At 47.6% G+C, this 16,126-nt stretch overlaps 1 protein-coding gene across 1 annotated transcript in view; it reads left to right on the plus strand.

The window, feature by feature from the left end:
* The first annotated feature begins 4,095 nt into the window (after nucleotides 1-4,095).
* The window catches only part of CCDC102A (coiled-coil domain containing 102A), a 37,450-nt gene continuing 25,419 nt past the window's right edge, over nucleotides 4,096-16,126 (plus strand). Inside the window, exon 1 of the mRNA XM_082233490.1 lies at nucleotides 4,096-4,811. The gene's annotated coding sequence lies outside the window, so the exon portion shown is untranslated. The remainder of the gene's footprint in view (nucleotides 4,812-16,126) is intronic.

Below are 16,126 nucleotides of genomic sequence, written 5' to 3' on the forward strand. Positions count from 1 at the left end.
GTGTTCACATAATGGTATTCAAGATGCATTTGCAGCTGTACTTTGTTATAAAATACTACAGATCAATACACACACTGGGGTCTTTAAGCAGTTAAAGCCTCAACGCCTAGGGCTTGCCGATCGAAAGGTCGGCGGTTCGAATCCCCGCGGCGGGGTGCGCTCCCGCTGCTCGGTCCCAGCGCCTGCCAACCTAGCAGTTCGAAAGCACCCCCGGGTGCAAGTAGATAAATAGGTACCGCTTACCAGCGGGAAGGTAAACGGCGTCCCGTGTGCTGCGCTGGCTCGCCAGATGCAGCTTTGTCACGCTGGCCACGTGACCCGGAAGTGTCTCCGGACAGCGCTGGCCCCCGGCCTATAGATGTGAGATGGGCGCACAAACCCCAGAGTCTGTCAAGACTGGCCCGTTCGGGCAGGGGTACCTTTACCTTTACCTTTAACTGATCTCTAGCCAAGGATTGAAAGCTTTATATAAGGTAAATACATCCCCACCAATGCCGAACTTCCCAGCAAACCAGTCAGAATCAGCGCTCCAGAAGTAGCTGTTGTCTAACCGGCCACAAGCCTTATGCAACCAGGACAAATGTTCAGTAAGTGACCGGAGACCGTTGCCAAAAGTAGGAGAAACTTAAGAGAAAAATACCAAACCCCCCCCCCAAAAAAGAGCAAGACATGGAGTAGTTTTCCCAGCAGTTTTTGCAGAGTTATGTGAGTTCTGTGTGTCGCAGGAAAAGAGGAGCCAGGCTTTATAAGAAAAAGAAAACTTGTCTTCTGACCTGCAGTGAATTATTGATAGGGCAAAGTCACACTCGTCTGTGAAGGAGAAATGAAATGCAATCTCCACAAGGCCACATGTGTAAGCACACGCAGTTGAGCTCATGTTTGCCAACTCTGAAACCAAAGGAGGAGGTCCCTCAATAAAACATGCAAAATAAGCCACAAACCAACGAATAACAGATTAGTAATGAAATACATATATATAAGGTACAATATGAGAATACACAACTATGTCTCACTGGAATAAATTTTATAGTAAGGGGGGAAAGCACCTGCCACTGGAATATAAAACTGTGCAACTGAACAAGTTTGTTTATTTCTATTCTGTGCAAGTCTGATTTTGCTAGTCAGGGGGTGGGACAAAAGGCCCATAAGTGTAGAGCAGCCTCCCCCAACTTGGTGTCCTCCAGGTGGTTTGGAGTACAACGCCTGTGCTGGCCAGGGCTGACTGGTGTTGCAGTCCAAAAGAAATGGAATTGGGAAAGGCTAGAGTGGACAATGTGAACTAGGTAGACTGGTAGTTCTGACTTGGCTTCCTAGGTCCTTATAATAGAAATGCAGAAATGACACAACTAATTTGAGTATTCTCTTGCAGATTGTGAAGCAGTGAGAGCAGCCAGAGGAACAGTCAGCAGGGACTGGGCGAGACACCCAAAATAGTTATCTGTTGATACAATTGCCTCTCCGTTCTGCATACTGGACGAACGTTACTGAAACTTGCCGAGAGAATCAGCGATGCTTCCTATGAACTGAATCTTAGAGGTTGGGACTTCATGTTCAATGTACATGTGCTCAACCCCAAAGTTGAGGCTTTCCTCCTTTTGCTCATGGGTGGCGCTGTGGGTTAAACCACAGAGCCTAGGACTTGCCAATCAGAAGGTCGGCGGTTCGAATCCCCGTGACAGGGTGAGCTCCTGTTGCTCAGTCCCTGCTCCTGCCAACCTAGCAGTTCAAAAGAACATCGAAGTGCAAGTAGATAAATAGGTACCACTCCAGCGGGAAGGTAAACGGTGTTTCCATGCGCTGCTCTGGTTTGCCAGAAGCGGCTTAGTCATGCTGGCTACATGACCTGGAAGCTGTACACCAGCTCCCTCGGCCAATAAAGCGAGATGAGCGCCGCAACCCCAGAGTCGGCCACGACTGGACCTAATGGTCAGGGATCCCTTTACCTTTAACTACAGCAAAACAGAGCACTGTCGTCTTGCAAACTATGGGTGATACTATTAAAATGGGGGGGGGAGCAGCCGGCCCCCACCTGCCTGCCTTGGTACTTACAACCAGTCCAGGCGTTTTCAGGCCTTGGCTATCAGCTTCCTCCTTAGTCTCTGCCTTTGTAAAACTCAGCAGGGAAAAGGGGATAAAGCAAAATTAGTTGGCTCTGCCTGTCACTGACCCCAGCTCCTTCATATGTTGGTCTTTCTGCTTTCCACCCCACCAGCCCGAATGGGCACCAGCCATCACTGCTTGGAAGTAGACAGCTGGGCAGGTAGTTTTTCTTGGAAAAGTCATATGGGATTTCTCTTAGTCCAACCCACTGCTCAGCACAGGAACCTTACAATTACAGCACCGGGACAAGTAGCCGTCCAACTTCTGCTTATATGCTTCCAGTGAAGGGCAGCCCATCACTTCCCAAAACGCACAGGCATAGGACTGTTCCACTTTCAACCAACCCTCACGGTTGGGACGTTTCTCCTCACGTTTAACTACAACCTGCTTTCCCTGGCCATTTCCACCCATTGGTTCTAGCCCAGCTCTCCAGAGAAGCAGCCCGCTCCATTGTTTGCGTGAGAAAAGCCCTCCAGATATTTAAAGGCTGCTACCATGTCTCCCTCTTAATCCCCTCTCCTCCAGGCTAAACATATTCAGCTCTTTCAACCGTTCCATATAGGAGTTTTATTTCCATAATGGCATTCCAGAAAAATGTTGTAACTGCAGAGTACACACACAATCCCTAGAACACTGCCAAATACAGTTCATAAATCTTCTCTTGTTAATGACAAAAGCATCGCTCTCTTGGAATGATGTTGCCTGGCCAAGCAGCTGCTAGACATATATAGTGTGTGTGTGTGTGTAACACACACACACACACACACACACACATATATATGAATGAGAAATAGAGAGTGCTACATTGTGTATTGGCACGATCCAGCAAAACTGGGCCAGCCTAGCTGTGAGGGTGCAAACCACACCTGGGGTCCCATGGACAAGAGCCCCCTGGACCTGCCCCTTCTTGTAACCTTGATGGCTATGCTCTGCCTTCACATTTGGAGGCAGCAATGCTTCTGAATCCCAGTTGCTGCAAAGCCCAGGAGGCAAGAATCCTCTCGTGTTTGGGTCCTGCTTGCAGGTTTCCCACAGGCAACCTGTGATGCTGGTTGGATGTTGAACGAACTAGAGGAGCCACTGGCCTGGCCCACCAGGCTCCTCTTACGTTTTCTTCCCCCATTGCAATCTGTCTTGCCCAAAGACCCTCCAAACCTGGAGCAGAAACTGAAAACATAGCTATGGTTAAACCATGTCCCACCGGTATCAGTAGTGGCTGGACATTACCCAAATAAATATTTGTTTTAACATTTATATCCTGGGACCTGTAGTTTGCCCTCACAGAGATAGTGCTATCACAAGAGATAGCACCCTTAGCGAAGTTCCCAGGATTATTTGGGGGAAGCCATGTGTTTTAACTGTATGATGTGCACACAGCTGTTGCTGCAATGCTATACATTTACCTGAAGCCATCCCCCTTTGAAATCAATGGTGCTTATTCCTGAGTAGGCATGCCTGAGATTGCTTTCAGCTTGGCTTAAGCATCTGGTGTGCCACAAGTCCCTGCAGCTTGGTCCCACACACAGGTTACCCAGAAGTGACTCCTCTTCCACACCCTCAGGGCTTCCTCTTAAGTGAGGGTGGCAGAAGTAGGAGCCATGCTGCCCAATTCCATCCACAAGTGCTTGGGAATAGCATTCCAAGGTGCACAAGCTTCAGATCACTCTTTTTACCTCCTCTGAAGTGATTTTGTTATCTAAGTATCTTTGGTCCTCCTCATATAGTGAGATGGTCACTATGGGCGTAGCAAATATTTTTGTGGGGGGGGGGCAGAACCGATGTGATTGGCCAGTTAGTTAAATACTTCTATTGTTTTACTTGATTGGGGAGGCAGCTGCCCCCCCCCATGCCCATACACGTAAGAATTCTTTAATTTGAACAGCATTTGGACAGGAAGATGTGTAAAGGAAGAAACAGAATGAAACAAACACTATGCAAATATATTTTGAAGTGTATTTAATTCCCCACCAAACTTTTTTTTTTTTAAAAAAAAAAAACAGTTTAACATATAACAGGTCCACAATTGTTTGGTTAATTTCCATAGTCAGCTTCCTTCTACTTTTTTTCTAATATTTTGTACGTTTCAGTTGACAGTCCTCTCATATTCCGGTAATAGCAAGGAAATTTCTTGTTTGGAGTTGTTTTTTTAAAACATTTTCTTTTACACGAACTCCCCTGAGCATGGCCTTCTTCACGTCCCAGATAGTTTAGTGTTATAAACTGGTTGCTAAGATATCCGAAATGAGAAGACTACCCCAAGAGGCTGGCAATCTTGTCGGCACTTTGAAAAATCTCCAGACCTGAGGAGCACCCATTCTACAATACTGTAAATACCCGCCAGCGAAGCACCAGTGAAGTAAAAAGAAAAGAAACGGTTGCCAACGACCTATTTGCAAAGTCAGTCCCTCCCCCTACCCCAAAAAATTAATCTGGAAGCCCCCTCTTTTATTTAAGCAGAAGAACTCGACCCTGCCGCAGCGTCATGTGTGAAGGCGCCCCTTCCCTCGCCTTCTACCTGCTCCTGGCTCAGCCTTCCCAGACAACGCCAAGCCCCCCTCCGTCTCCCCCCGTCTTTCCTTCAACTCCGAAGGGGAGGAGACTAAAAAGTTCTCCCTCTCCTCCAGCCGCGACGGCAGCGGCAATCCGAGCCACGGCAGCAAGGCGGACGGAAAGCGCGCGCCCGAGCCGAGGCGCCATCGGGGGCCGCCGAGGTGAGGGACAAGTCGGGGATCGGAATGGGGCGCCTGAAAGCGGGGCGGGGAGGACAGGCACCCCCACTTTCCCCGTTCTGGCGGGAAGGGAGGCGGGGAGGGAAGGCGCGGTCATCCTCCATATGCATCCTCGGCAAGTCTCGACGCTGCGCTCGCGGGTGGGCTTTTGCGGCGAGGTCGCTTCTCTCCCTCCCCCCAGAAAAAGTAGCCCCCGGTCTTTCTCTGCCCGGTGCCTGCAGCGGGGCGGGGAGGGGGAGGGAGCCGGGGAGAGCCGCCCGCGCGCTTGGAGAGGTTTCCAAGGCGCAGCGCTTGGGGAGGGCGAGGAAGCGCCGTCGCCTGTCCGGGCCGGCCCAGCTATGCGGGGAGGGGGGCGTTTGGAATGCGAGGAGGGCCGGCGGCGCTTCTCAATGGGGAGAAGCGCCCTAGGTGGTCACTCTCCTCGGCCAATGGTCGGGCGGGAGGACGGCGCCGGCCAATGAGAGGTTGGCGCCTGGGAACGAATGTAGCCAAAGAAGCCGCTCTCGGCCAATGGGAGAGCAGACGGGCAAGGCCGGGGGAGTGTGAATGGGTGAGTGGCAGGGGCGCTTGCAGCCTTCTCCCTGCATCTGAGCCGAAGATAGGGGCTTGTGGGGTTTGTTGTGTAATCGGCCCACAGCCCTGGAGAAGGACTTTTCTTTTTGGAAAGTTGAAGTCGGAGGGAAAGGGGTGACTCATGTGTGGCTCTGGTGGGGAGGCTGAAGCAGATGCTGAAGTCCCGGTATTTTTGCAGCTCTGTTCCAAATGCCTGAAAGTGTTAGACAGACATGGGAGCTGATGTTTTGTATGCCTGAAGGTCCCAGGTTCACTGCGAGAGACTTCAGTGTTTGGAGCTGCTGCCAGTTTGTTTGTTTATATTTATATATACCAAAATGTATATATATACCAAAATGTATCAAAGTGGTTTACAACAGTAAAAGTAAGATAAAACCATATAATAAAAGCACAAAAAGTTGAAAACAACAAAGCTAGAAGCAAAGATCAGTAGACCATTGTGGGGGACGTACTTTTAATTGCCTACATACACCTGACAGAATAGAAAAAGTTTTCAGCAAGTGTTTAAAAGTTGGCACAGAAGATATCTGCTGAATCTCCCTTGGCAGAGAGTTCCACAGGACAGGGTTTGGTTTCTTCTTGTTGTCAAACGAGCCTCACCATCTCTGAGAAGGACCAGAAATGCTCCTGCAGGTGATCTCAGTAGTCAAGCTGGGATATAAGGGTTTAGGCAGTCCATGAGTGTCAGCAGTATTGAGCTGAATGAACTAATGGTCTGACTTGGTGACTATGTTGGTGGACCAGATGCATCTTTGGTCACAGATTTTAGCTGAGTGGTAGAGCATCTGGTTTGCGTTCAGAAGGCCCCAGATTCAATTACCAGCATCTCCATGTAAGGCTGGGAGAAACCCATGTTTCTGAGCTGGTTGGGCCAATGATCTGATGTGGTATAAGGCAGCTTCCTATGTTCCTAAATTCAGATTGTACAATCAGCATTGATTGGGAGGCCTTACACAACAGAGTCACCTCCCCAAAAGTTTGGACTTTATGTGATAAGAAATGTGGCATGAAGATGCACTGGATGGTGAACATAAGAATAGCCAATGGCCCTTTTAGTCCAGCATCCTGTTCTCACAGTGGCCAACCAGATACCTGTGGGAAAGTGTGGGATGACCCCGATGCAACATCATTTAGCCTCCCCACATATATATGTGGACGCAAACTCAATAAGCAGCTTGTCATTTATTCAACTCTTGACATTCTATTTTTATTGCCATTTTTCTGCCCATTTTAAGTCTCCAGTGCTGCGTTTTCATGCATACTTTGTCCCCATCACATAAGACAATAAATTTGTGTGCCAGTAGTTCGTGACAGGCACTTTCTAAGCCCAGCACCTCAGACAATCACATTCAAATTTATTAATAAGGCAACTCAAATGCAGGCTCTGGCAAAACAAAAACACATGAGCATAAATTATACATAAGGACAAAAAGACCTGACCTATACAATAGATAAGGCATACATTTAAAAAAAAAATCCCTTGGGGCACCTGCCACTAGATCAGCCTCTGGATGAGGACTCCTGTAAATGCTATTTATAGCTGTGCCAGAGAAAAAAATTGCAGGAGGTGCTGGTCTTCATTCCTCTGTGCCCCTCCGAATTCCTTCTGAAACATTGTGCTGTATTTATTTGTGAATACTTGTATGCAGTTCTGTGGTCCAAGGGCTCCCAAAATGCTCTGCATAAAATGTTGCAATAACAGTTAGAATCATAGAATCATAGAGTTGGAAGAGACCACAAGGGCCATCGAGTCCAACCCCCTGCCAAGCAGGAAACACCATCAGAGCACTCCTGACATATGGTTGTCAAGCCTCTGCTTAAAGACCTCCAAAGTAGGAGACTCCACCACACTCCTTGGCAGCAAATTCCACTGTCGAACAGCTCTTACTGTCAGGAAGTTCTTCCTAATGTTTAGGTGGAATCTTCTTTCTTGTAGTTTGGATCCATTGCTCCGTGTCCGCTTCTCTGGAGCAGCAGAAAACAACCTTTCTCCCTCCTCTATGTGACATCCTTTTATATATTTGAACATGGCTATCATATCACCCCTTAACCTCCTCTTCTCCAGGCTAAACATGCCCAGCTCCCTTAGCCGTTCCTCATAAGGCATCGTTTCCAGGCCTTTGACCATTTTGGTTGCCCTCCTCTGGACACGTTCCAGTTTGTCAGTGTCCTTCTTGAATTGTGGTGCCCAGAACTGTATACAGTACTCCAGGTGAGGTCTGACCAGTTGGTCCATAAAAAAACACAATGAAAAATAAAAACAGCAAGAACATAAAAAAAAAACCTATTGCACCAGCCTGTTGCCCATGGCCCATCTAGTCCAGCATCCTGTTCTCACACTGGCCAACCAGGTGCCCCAGGTCCACAACCAGGACCTAAGAAGAGCAGCAGCATCTAGCATCCCTCCCTCCGATATAGCAGGACTCAAGAGCATCATCACAGCAGCCATGTCCAGCAGCAGGTTCCTGCCTCCTTTATTCCTGTTCGTTGCGGTACATACATTGGGTTTAGGCAATTAGGCTGCCTTGACAGCGGTGGGCTGACCATCCTCCATGCCTTGTACTTATCCAATTAAGACTCTCCAGCACCCTCCCATTAAGGTTTCCTGAAGGACTTTTCCAGCTTGGCAGAGCTGTTGGCTGCTGCACTCTGGTTGCAAATCCTTCAGGAGCTTGAGTTAATTTCAGCTCTTGGAAGCAAGAGGCGCTCTGCAGAGGGGAGTCTATGAAATGCACAGAAGCCCCCACAGAAGTATTTGAAGAACCCATGCATTCAGGGGTCAGTCACACTCTGCCACAGATGCCCTATGGCTATGGCTGCTGAGCATGGCTTGGGTTCTTCCACTGGCAGTGGAAACAGGGAGACCCACAAATCCTGCCTCAGTTTCTCCGCTGGTAACTAGAATTCTGTGCCACAAAAAGCTGCATTTTGTGACCTTTATAAATTATGCAGATTTGTTTTCTGATTTCTCCCACCTGCATTGTCGCTAGTCAGGGGATGAGAAAGAGCATAGACAGGGAGTCCTCTGGCTGCTTGGCTTTTCCTAAGCATTGACCACAAACTTTCAGGCAGCCCTAAGGAGTAGAAGCTTTCATTGAAAACAAAACAGAATCTGCTTAGGAAAAGGAATTCTATATGTAATGCCTTTTTAAAATAGCTATTCTGTGCTCCACCAACCTTCCCTACAGACCCCCTTGGGTGTTAAGATCAACAGAGAGACCATCATGGTATTTCTGCTGCCTCAGACTATTGGCAGATGAAGATCAGGAAAGGGAATTATCTGGCTGCCCCTAAGCTGTGAAATTCCATCCCCACAGAGGTATGGCTGGTACCTTCTAGTTTCCGTCACATGCTGAAGGAGTACCTCTTTACTCTGGCCTTTGGCATCTGAAATATACAGTAGAGAAATATTAGGACCCTTTGGCATCTGCAATACATATAAATATTAGGATCCAAGCTATTATTCTTACTGTACATTGTTTAAATTACCAGTAACTGATTTTAATATTGTTGTAACTTACCCTGGGACTATATGGAGAAAGAGAAGTAAGATATCAAATAAATGAATAGCCTGGTGCCCTCCAAATGCCTTGGACTACAACTCTCATCAGCCCCATGTGTGTTGGCTGGGCTTGATGGGAGTTGTAGTCCAAAGCACCTGGAGGGCCCCAGGCTGGCATAAGGTATATATGATGCCCCGATAATAGGGTGGCCAGGTGCTATATTATGAGAGGACTGGCCAACTCTTATCTTTGATAACTATATAAAAAATGATATTTCAGATAGCTTTTAAGAACATAAGAAGATCCTGCTGGATCAGGCCCATGGATCAGGCCCATCTAGTCCAGCATCCTGTTCTCACAGCGACCAACCAGATGCCTGTGGGGAAACCTGCAAGCAGTCCTAAATGCTAAAGCACTCTCCCCTCTGCAGTTTCCAGCAACTGACATTCAGAGGCATAACTGCCTCTGGTCGTGAAGCCAGAGCAGAGCCATCATGGTTAGTAGCCAGTTCTAACACCACCACCACCCCAAGCCTTGTGTGTTAAAACACACCAGTTTCAGCCTTTGTGTGTTAGTCTCTTGTCTGCCTGTTGCGATATTGCAAAAGCTAGAGAATCTCCAGGAGTTTCCACCATCTCTGCTACCCCACTATCTTGCTTGCATCTTGGACAAAGGAATAAGCAAAAGGGGCTGCCAAGCCTGGGCTGGTTGAGGGGGAGGGGGGTAGCTGTGGAAAAGGACTCCTTCCTTGTAGGAAAAGATGCTTTGTTCTCACAGCTGGTTTAGCCATTATGCGCTTGGGCACAGGCCAAACCAGGGTCCCTCTTGCGCTGCAGTTGTCTGCCACATGGTGCCTCCCTTCTTTCCTTCCTGCATTTGTCTCTTGATCCCATAGCAGAGAAGCATCCCACCCCGTATCTCTTGGGGAAAGGTAGAGGCCTTGAGGTCACCTGCTAGATTTGATTTCCGGTATGGATCTTGTTCTTCTGCTATTGTCGGCAGTGATACTGAGCCTTCCTTATGGCCCATTTACTTTTTGCTAGGTGGGAAAATAATCAGCAGCTAGGTGTGCAAAGTCCCATCTATCCAAAAACCACGTGTGCATCGGAATGCAGAACCAAGTGCTGTTATCTATCAGTATTTCTCGTTCAATAGCAGACCTGCATCTTTGGCTATGCACAGCAATCAGAAATCAGAGAGTGACATAGAAAGCTGCCTTATACTGGGTCAGATCATTTGACAATGTAGTTCAGTATTGTCTACACTGACCAGCAGCAGCTCTTCAGGGAGTCTTTCTCAACTGTCCTTCAATATGGCAGGAATTGAAATTGGGACTTTTTGCATGCAGGGCAGATGCTACAGCCCTTGCCTTAAAAATAAAGTAAGATTCCAATCATAGAATCATAGAGTTGTGAATTTGGAACTTGGATCAGTGAGGATACTCTAATGCAACATCCTGCAATTCTGTCCCATAGGGGGATTGAACCTGCAACCATGGTATTATCAGCACTGTCCTTATGGTTCCAAACAGTCGGCTGATTTAAATAGGAGCCATGGAAGTTGCCTATACCAGACCATTGGTCTATCCCACTCTGTATTGCATACACTGACTGGCAGCACCAATGGGTCTTTCCCAGCCCTACGTGAAGATGCCTGGAATCAAACCTGCAGGCCAAGCAGATGCTCTGCTATTGAGCGATGGCCCAACACATCAACTGGGAACACATCAATGGGCCTTGCATGTCTGGAATCTTGCAGCGCTGCAGAAATGCATAGAAACCCAAAAACTCTTCCCTCTTGCGTTCCCTTTGGACAGGAGCAGCTGGCATTGTGGAGTTTGGTGGAGGCAGTCTGGGGGCGTCTGAAGGGCTCAGTGGAAAATGAGCAGACATCCCGCCCCTGAAAATGAGTAGACCCCTGCCGTCCTCCTCCTCCCTCCTGCAATGTCTGCTTGGTGTCTGGCTGCTAGCACTGGGGTCCTTTCATGTGGGCAAAGCTCTCTGCAGATGGGCATGCCTGCAAACAATTAGGACGAGCTGTGGGCGGCGCAATTTCTGTGGCTCTGGTGGATCCTTTCCAAAAGGCAAAAAGACACACACACACACACCCTCCCCCAAATGGAGCAGAAACACTAATATGTAGAGGTGAGGAGATTTGGGGCATATTTTTTTGCTACCTCAGGCAAAATACCCCCATAACACTATTAGTAGTAGTAGTATTAGTATTAATATACCCCGCCAATCTGGCTGAGTTTCCCCAGCCACTCTGGGTGGCTTACAGAACATATAAAAACATAGTAAACCTTGTCTTGCAGCATGCTGAGTGATCAAGAGTGGTCAGGGATCTGATTTTTCTGCCTCTTCCTTCCTCCTCTTTGAGCTAGTGATGATCAAGAGGCTCTGGATTGTGTCCCCTAGAATACAGAGGATATCGCTAGGTTAATAGTAGTCCTTATCCTTTTCAGACCCATGATCCACCTGTTTCCCAAACATTGCCTTTCAGGATCCATATCTTAATATGTATCTTTTTGGTCCCTTCCAACTCTGCAGGTCTATGATTCTACAGTAAAGATGCTGTTACAACCCACTTATGTTAGGCAGCAACTGAGTGGTGCAGGAAAGGGGAACGTTTTGCCCATGAGGGCCACGTGCGGTGATAGGTGGGCAGTGTGGGGCCACATGCCGGTGGGCATCATCCAAGCCAGTGATGGGCAGCGTGGGCTGGGCTGCTGGTGAGAGAAGGGATGCAGGGCCACTCCATCAATGCATCTGGGGCACGAAACAGCTTTGCCTTCTCTTTTGAACTTCACCTTTTTTTCTAAATTGAAAAGCCCCAAATATTGTGGCGTTAAAAATACCTGTAATGCAAGGCACACCTTCTGGAATTCCAGCTTCCAGGCAGCAAATAACAGCACAGAAGCCTTGCCTTCTTCTCCAACTGACCATCCTAGGCAAGGGGGTGCAGCCCCTGGTTATATTGCACTTACATTTCCATACTAAACATTACCCCCTGCCACTCAGAACCAAATACTTCCTTCTGCTGCTTCCTTCTCCTCCTAGAAAGTCCTAAAAGGATTAAGCAGCTCAGCCCTTCCCGGGTCATGCATTTCCAGAGCAGACTTACCAATATGTCAGCATCTCCTGTCCTGTTTGATTTATTTAACCAGCTTAAACCATCATGCCTTTAGGCAGGCGGTGAGTTGGTGCTTAACAAGGAAGGCAACCGGCACAAGCTGGGTGTGCCTGGATTTGCAAAGCCCCTCTTGAGACACCTTCAGCTCACCTCTCCCTGCCCTGAGCTTCCCCTCTCTTTAAAAGGACAAGAGAGGGAAGCAATGTCTGCTCTCCAAACCCATGGGATAAGGGGGTGCTATCCTGGCTCAAATATGTCTGTGAACTCCCATAATTCCTCTTGCTTGTCTGGATGGAGGGTAGAGGTGTGTGTGTGTGTGTGTGTGTGTGTGTGTGTGTGTGTGTGTAAAAACTAGACAACTGTTTGGGTGGGAGGTTACATTTATAGCTCTGCCCACTTCTACCTCTGGCCCTGCCCACCATTGGCACATAGCTCTAGGAACCGGCACCCCCAGGTCCAGAAATATTATTGAAAAGCATTGAACTCAAGGTTCTGCCCTCTCCCCTGTAGAAGCCTTCAAGTTCTCTCTATTGTGTTCTGCCCCCTCCCACAAAATTCCTGGTTGCGCCCATGCTAACGTTTACATTGTCTTTTATGTAAAGGACTATACAGTATCTGTGTTGGGGGGGGGGGGTAACAGCAGTTTTAAGTGCTACAAAAATGCTACCTTGGGAGAAAAGGCCTTGGTCCTATTCCAAAAATAAGTGACAGTTGTGCATTTATTAAATGAAAAGGTCCTGTATTTCTGTGGAAAGGAGATCATGGTCTGTAAAGAAAATGCCATGCTTTGTAGGGTGATTTTGCCATCCAGCTAGCATTAACTTTACTCAGGAAATTCCTACAGGATCTTGAGAGGTTTGGGGAGATGCCCACTTGTGGCTCCCTTTCAGCACTTAAAAACTGCATCTATTTGCTTTGATTAACGGATGCAAACAAGCAATGGCGGGCTCTCATCTCCTCCACTCTCACTTCTGGCACACATCTGCACATGTGGCAGCTCCACCACAGCTCAGCCTCATGGAGTCTGTTTGCTTTGTGCATGGGAAACCTTGACAGCCTTGGGAATGTCATACTCTTCTCAGCCTTACCTACCTGATGTAAATAAGATGAGAGTTCCAGAGCACATTGCATACTGAAAAACGCTTCAGGAATGGCTAGCAATGGCATGCTTAATGTGAATTGTTGAAAGCTACTAAACAGCAGAGGGTGGGTGTGTGTTTGGGCAGGGAGGGAGGTGTTTGCAAGATTGTTGGGCTGTGGTGGCCCCTCTTAGCTGCAGGAGCCCTGGGTGGGAGGGCAAAGGTCAGGCATGTTTATCTAGGCTTGCTCAGGGGACAAAGGCAGGGAGCCCGGGCAGCTGTTCTCCAACATGGAGAAGGAAGATTTCGGGTGTTTGAAGATTAGAAGGAAGAGATTAGTCATTTATCAGAACTGCTGGAACTGGGAAAAGATCACTCTGTTGGCAGTCATAGTATACGCCCCAGGAGCCCACATTCTGTAATTTTGCACAGAGGAGCCCCCGATTCCATTGTTCATAACCTACCAAATATGATAAATCTGGCAAGGGTCCTGTGTAGGCCCCTTCAAAACAAATGGGGACTGTGCAGAAGTACTGTTGTGTTCTATGCATGAGAGCCCTCTCTGCTCCTGTGGTTTCCAGCAACTGGTATTCAGGAGCATTACTGTGGAGGCATAACATAGGCACCATGGCTAGCAGCCATTGATAGCCCACTCTTCCATGAATTACTTGACTAATTCTATTTTAAAGCCATCAAAGTTGAGTTCCAAAGGTTAACTGCACTGCATGAAGAAGTACTTTCTTTTCCTCTGTCCTGAAACATCCAACATTCAGCTTTATTGGATTTCTACAAGTTCAAAGGACGCGGGTGGCGCTGTGGTCTAAACCACAGAGCCTAGGGATTGCCAATCAGAAGGTCGGCGATTCGAATCCCCGCAACGGGGTGAGCTCCCGTTGTTCGGTCCCTGCTCCTGCCAACCTAGCAGTTCGAAAGCATGTCAAAGTGCAAGTAGATAAATAGGTACCACTCCGGCAGGAAGGTAAAAAGTGTTTCCGTGCGCTGCTCTGGTTCGCCAGAAGCAGCTTAGTCATGTTGGCCACATGACCCGGAAGCTGTCTGTGGACAAACGTCGGTTCCCTCGGCCTATAGAGTAAGATGAGCGCTGCAACCCCAGAGTCATCCGCGACTGGACCTAATGGTCAGGGGTCCCTTTACCTTTACCTTTACCTTTACAAGTTCTAGCATTATGAGAGAGTGGTGAAAACTTTTCTCTATCCACATTCTCCATGTCATGCATAATTTTATAAGCTTCTATCATGTCGCCTCTTCCTTGCCTTTTCTGTAAACTAAAAATGCTGCAACCTTTCCTCATAGGAGAGTCACTCCATCCTGTTTCTGAACGTGGTCACAGGGAGGAGAGGGTCGCTTATTAATGATGATGTACATCCCAGAATCCTTTGCACCCTTGCAACTGTTTCGCTTGGGCAAACCTCCCCCATTGTGCCAATGAGCCGATGGTCTTGGGTCAAACCAGCCTTGAAGCAGACACTCTTGGCAACATCTTCAAGCCTTCTTGGTCTGCCAGCCGGTCTCTCTGTGGCCATCTGCCATGTCCTGAATGGCTTCTATTCCCCCGACTGCTCCCCCTTCTTGGCTGTGTCTCCTCCAGTGATTTACATACATCTCTGTCCTTTTAACAGACATCCTCTTTCTTAGCAGCCTTTTCCTATTTGTTTTTTTAAAGGGTAGATGTGAGAGAGTGGGGAGGAGCATACTAGGTAGCAATGGGTAGGGGATGTTGAATATCCTGGATGAATTTTGTGAACACCCCAACATTTTTTCCTATATTTCCCCAACTCTCCTTACGCAACTTATAAGAAAAAAATGCTCCTTTTCCCTTATGGGGTACCGAAGAGTCCATATAGAGTCCTTTTGTAGGTTCTGTATTGGTAGGAGAAAATAGCAGAGGTCAACCAGAGAATATTGAGAAGCAAAGCAGCTAGTAAGCCTGATCTTTATTAACTGTTGCAACAGGTTGCTCACAACCACATGCAGGAGGCAGGAGGAAACCTGAACAATGGTGCGCAAGCCCTTATATAGACTTTTGAAATTGTCCACCCTGGAGCCCAAGACCACACACACACCCATACATCATTCATACATACATCAGAGAAGGGGCGATCTACAACAGAATCCTGTCTGGTAGGAAACCTGTTGATGGGTTTACCTGGCTATTAATGGGTTTACCTGGACAGCCTGGTTATTCTTTTGTGATGATAAATACTTAATTCCTGAGTCCAGGTCACAGGCTCGCCCTATTCATATCTTAAATGTACCCTTAAGGCAGGATTTGTGAGCAAACAGACAATGGGGAGGTTTTTCTCATTTCTTCCCTCCTTGCAGAGAAACATTTGAGATCAATTTGGGAGGGACAAAATGGTTTCAGGACTTTTTCTTGTACTGTTTCAGACTTACGGTTTATATATTTATTTATTTATGTATGTTTGCTTGGTAAATTTCTTTTATATCTTAGACCTTATAATTCTCATAACACAACTAATAATGCTAGCAATCGCATGTAGCTGATGCTCACAGGTGAGTCTCCGACTTTTTAGACGTTCACAACATTAGATTACAGCCGTTTCATACCAACGGCAACAGCTGCTCTATTTCGGACATTCACTTTTAATGTATATCAATTACAAATTGGGGTAGAGAAATCTGTGGCCTTCCAAATGCTGTGGGAATCCCATCAGCCCTGCCTAACGTTGCCAGGAACAATTGGAGGTGTAGTCAAGAAACATCTGGAGGGCCACATCTGCTTGTTGCTGTGGAGGACCACGGCTTGTGTAAAAGCCAATTGCTTTTCAGCACAGTCTTGGAACATATATGCAGGAAATCAGCTGAGTTCACAGTTTGATGCACCTTTGCTGGCAAATGCAAGGCTTGCTGTCTCCCTGTGGCTGTGTCAGGCTGCCTTACATCCATTCCACCATGAGCACCTCTTGAGCCAGGGTTGAAAGCTTGCAGATCTCAGTCCAAGTACACGTGGAACCTCCAAATTGGCCCT

The sequence above is a fragment of the Podarcis vaucheri genome, assembly GCF_965113315.1.
Source record: "Podarcis vaucheri genome assembly, chromosome: 7".
NCBI classification, from domain to species: Eukaryota; Metazoa; Chordata; class Lepidosauria; order Squamata; family Lacertidae; genus Podarcis; species Podarcis vaucheri.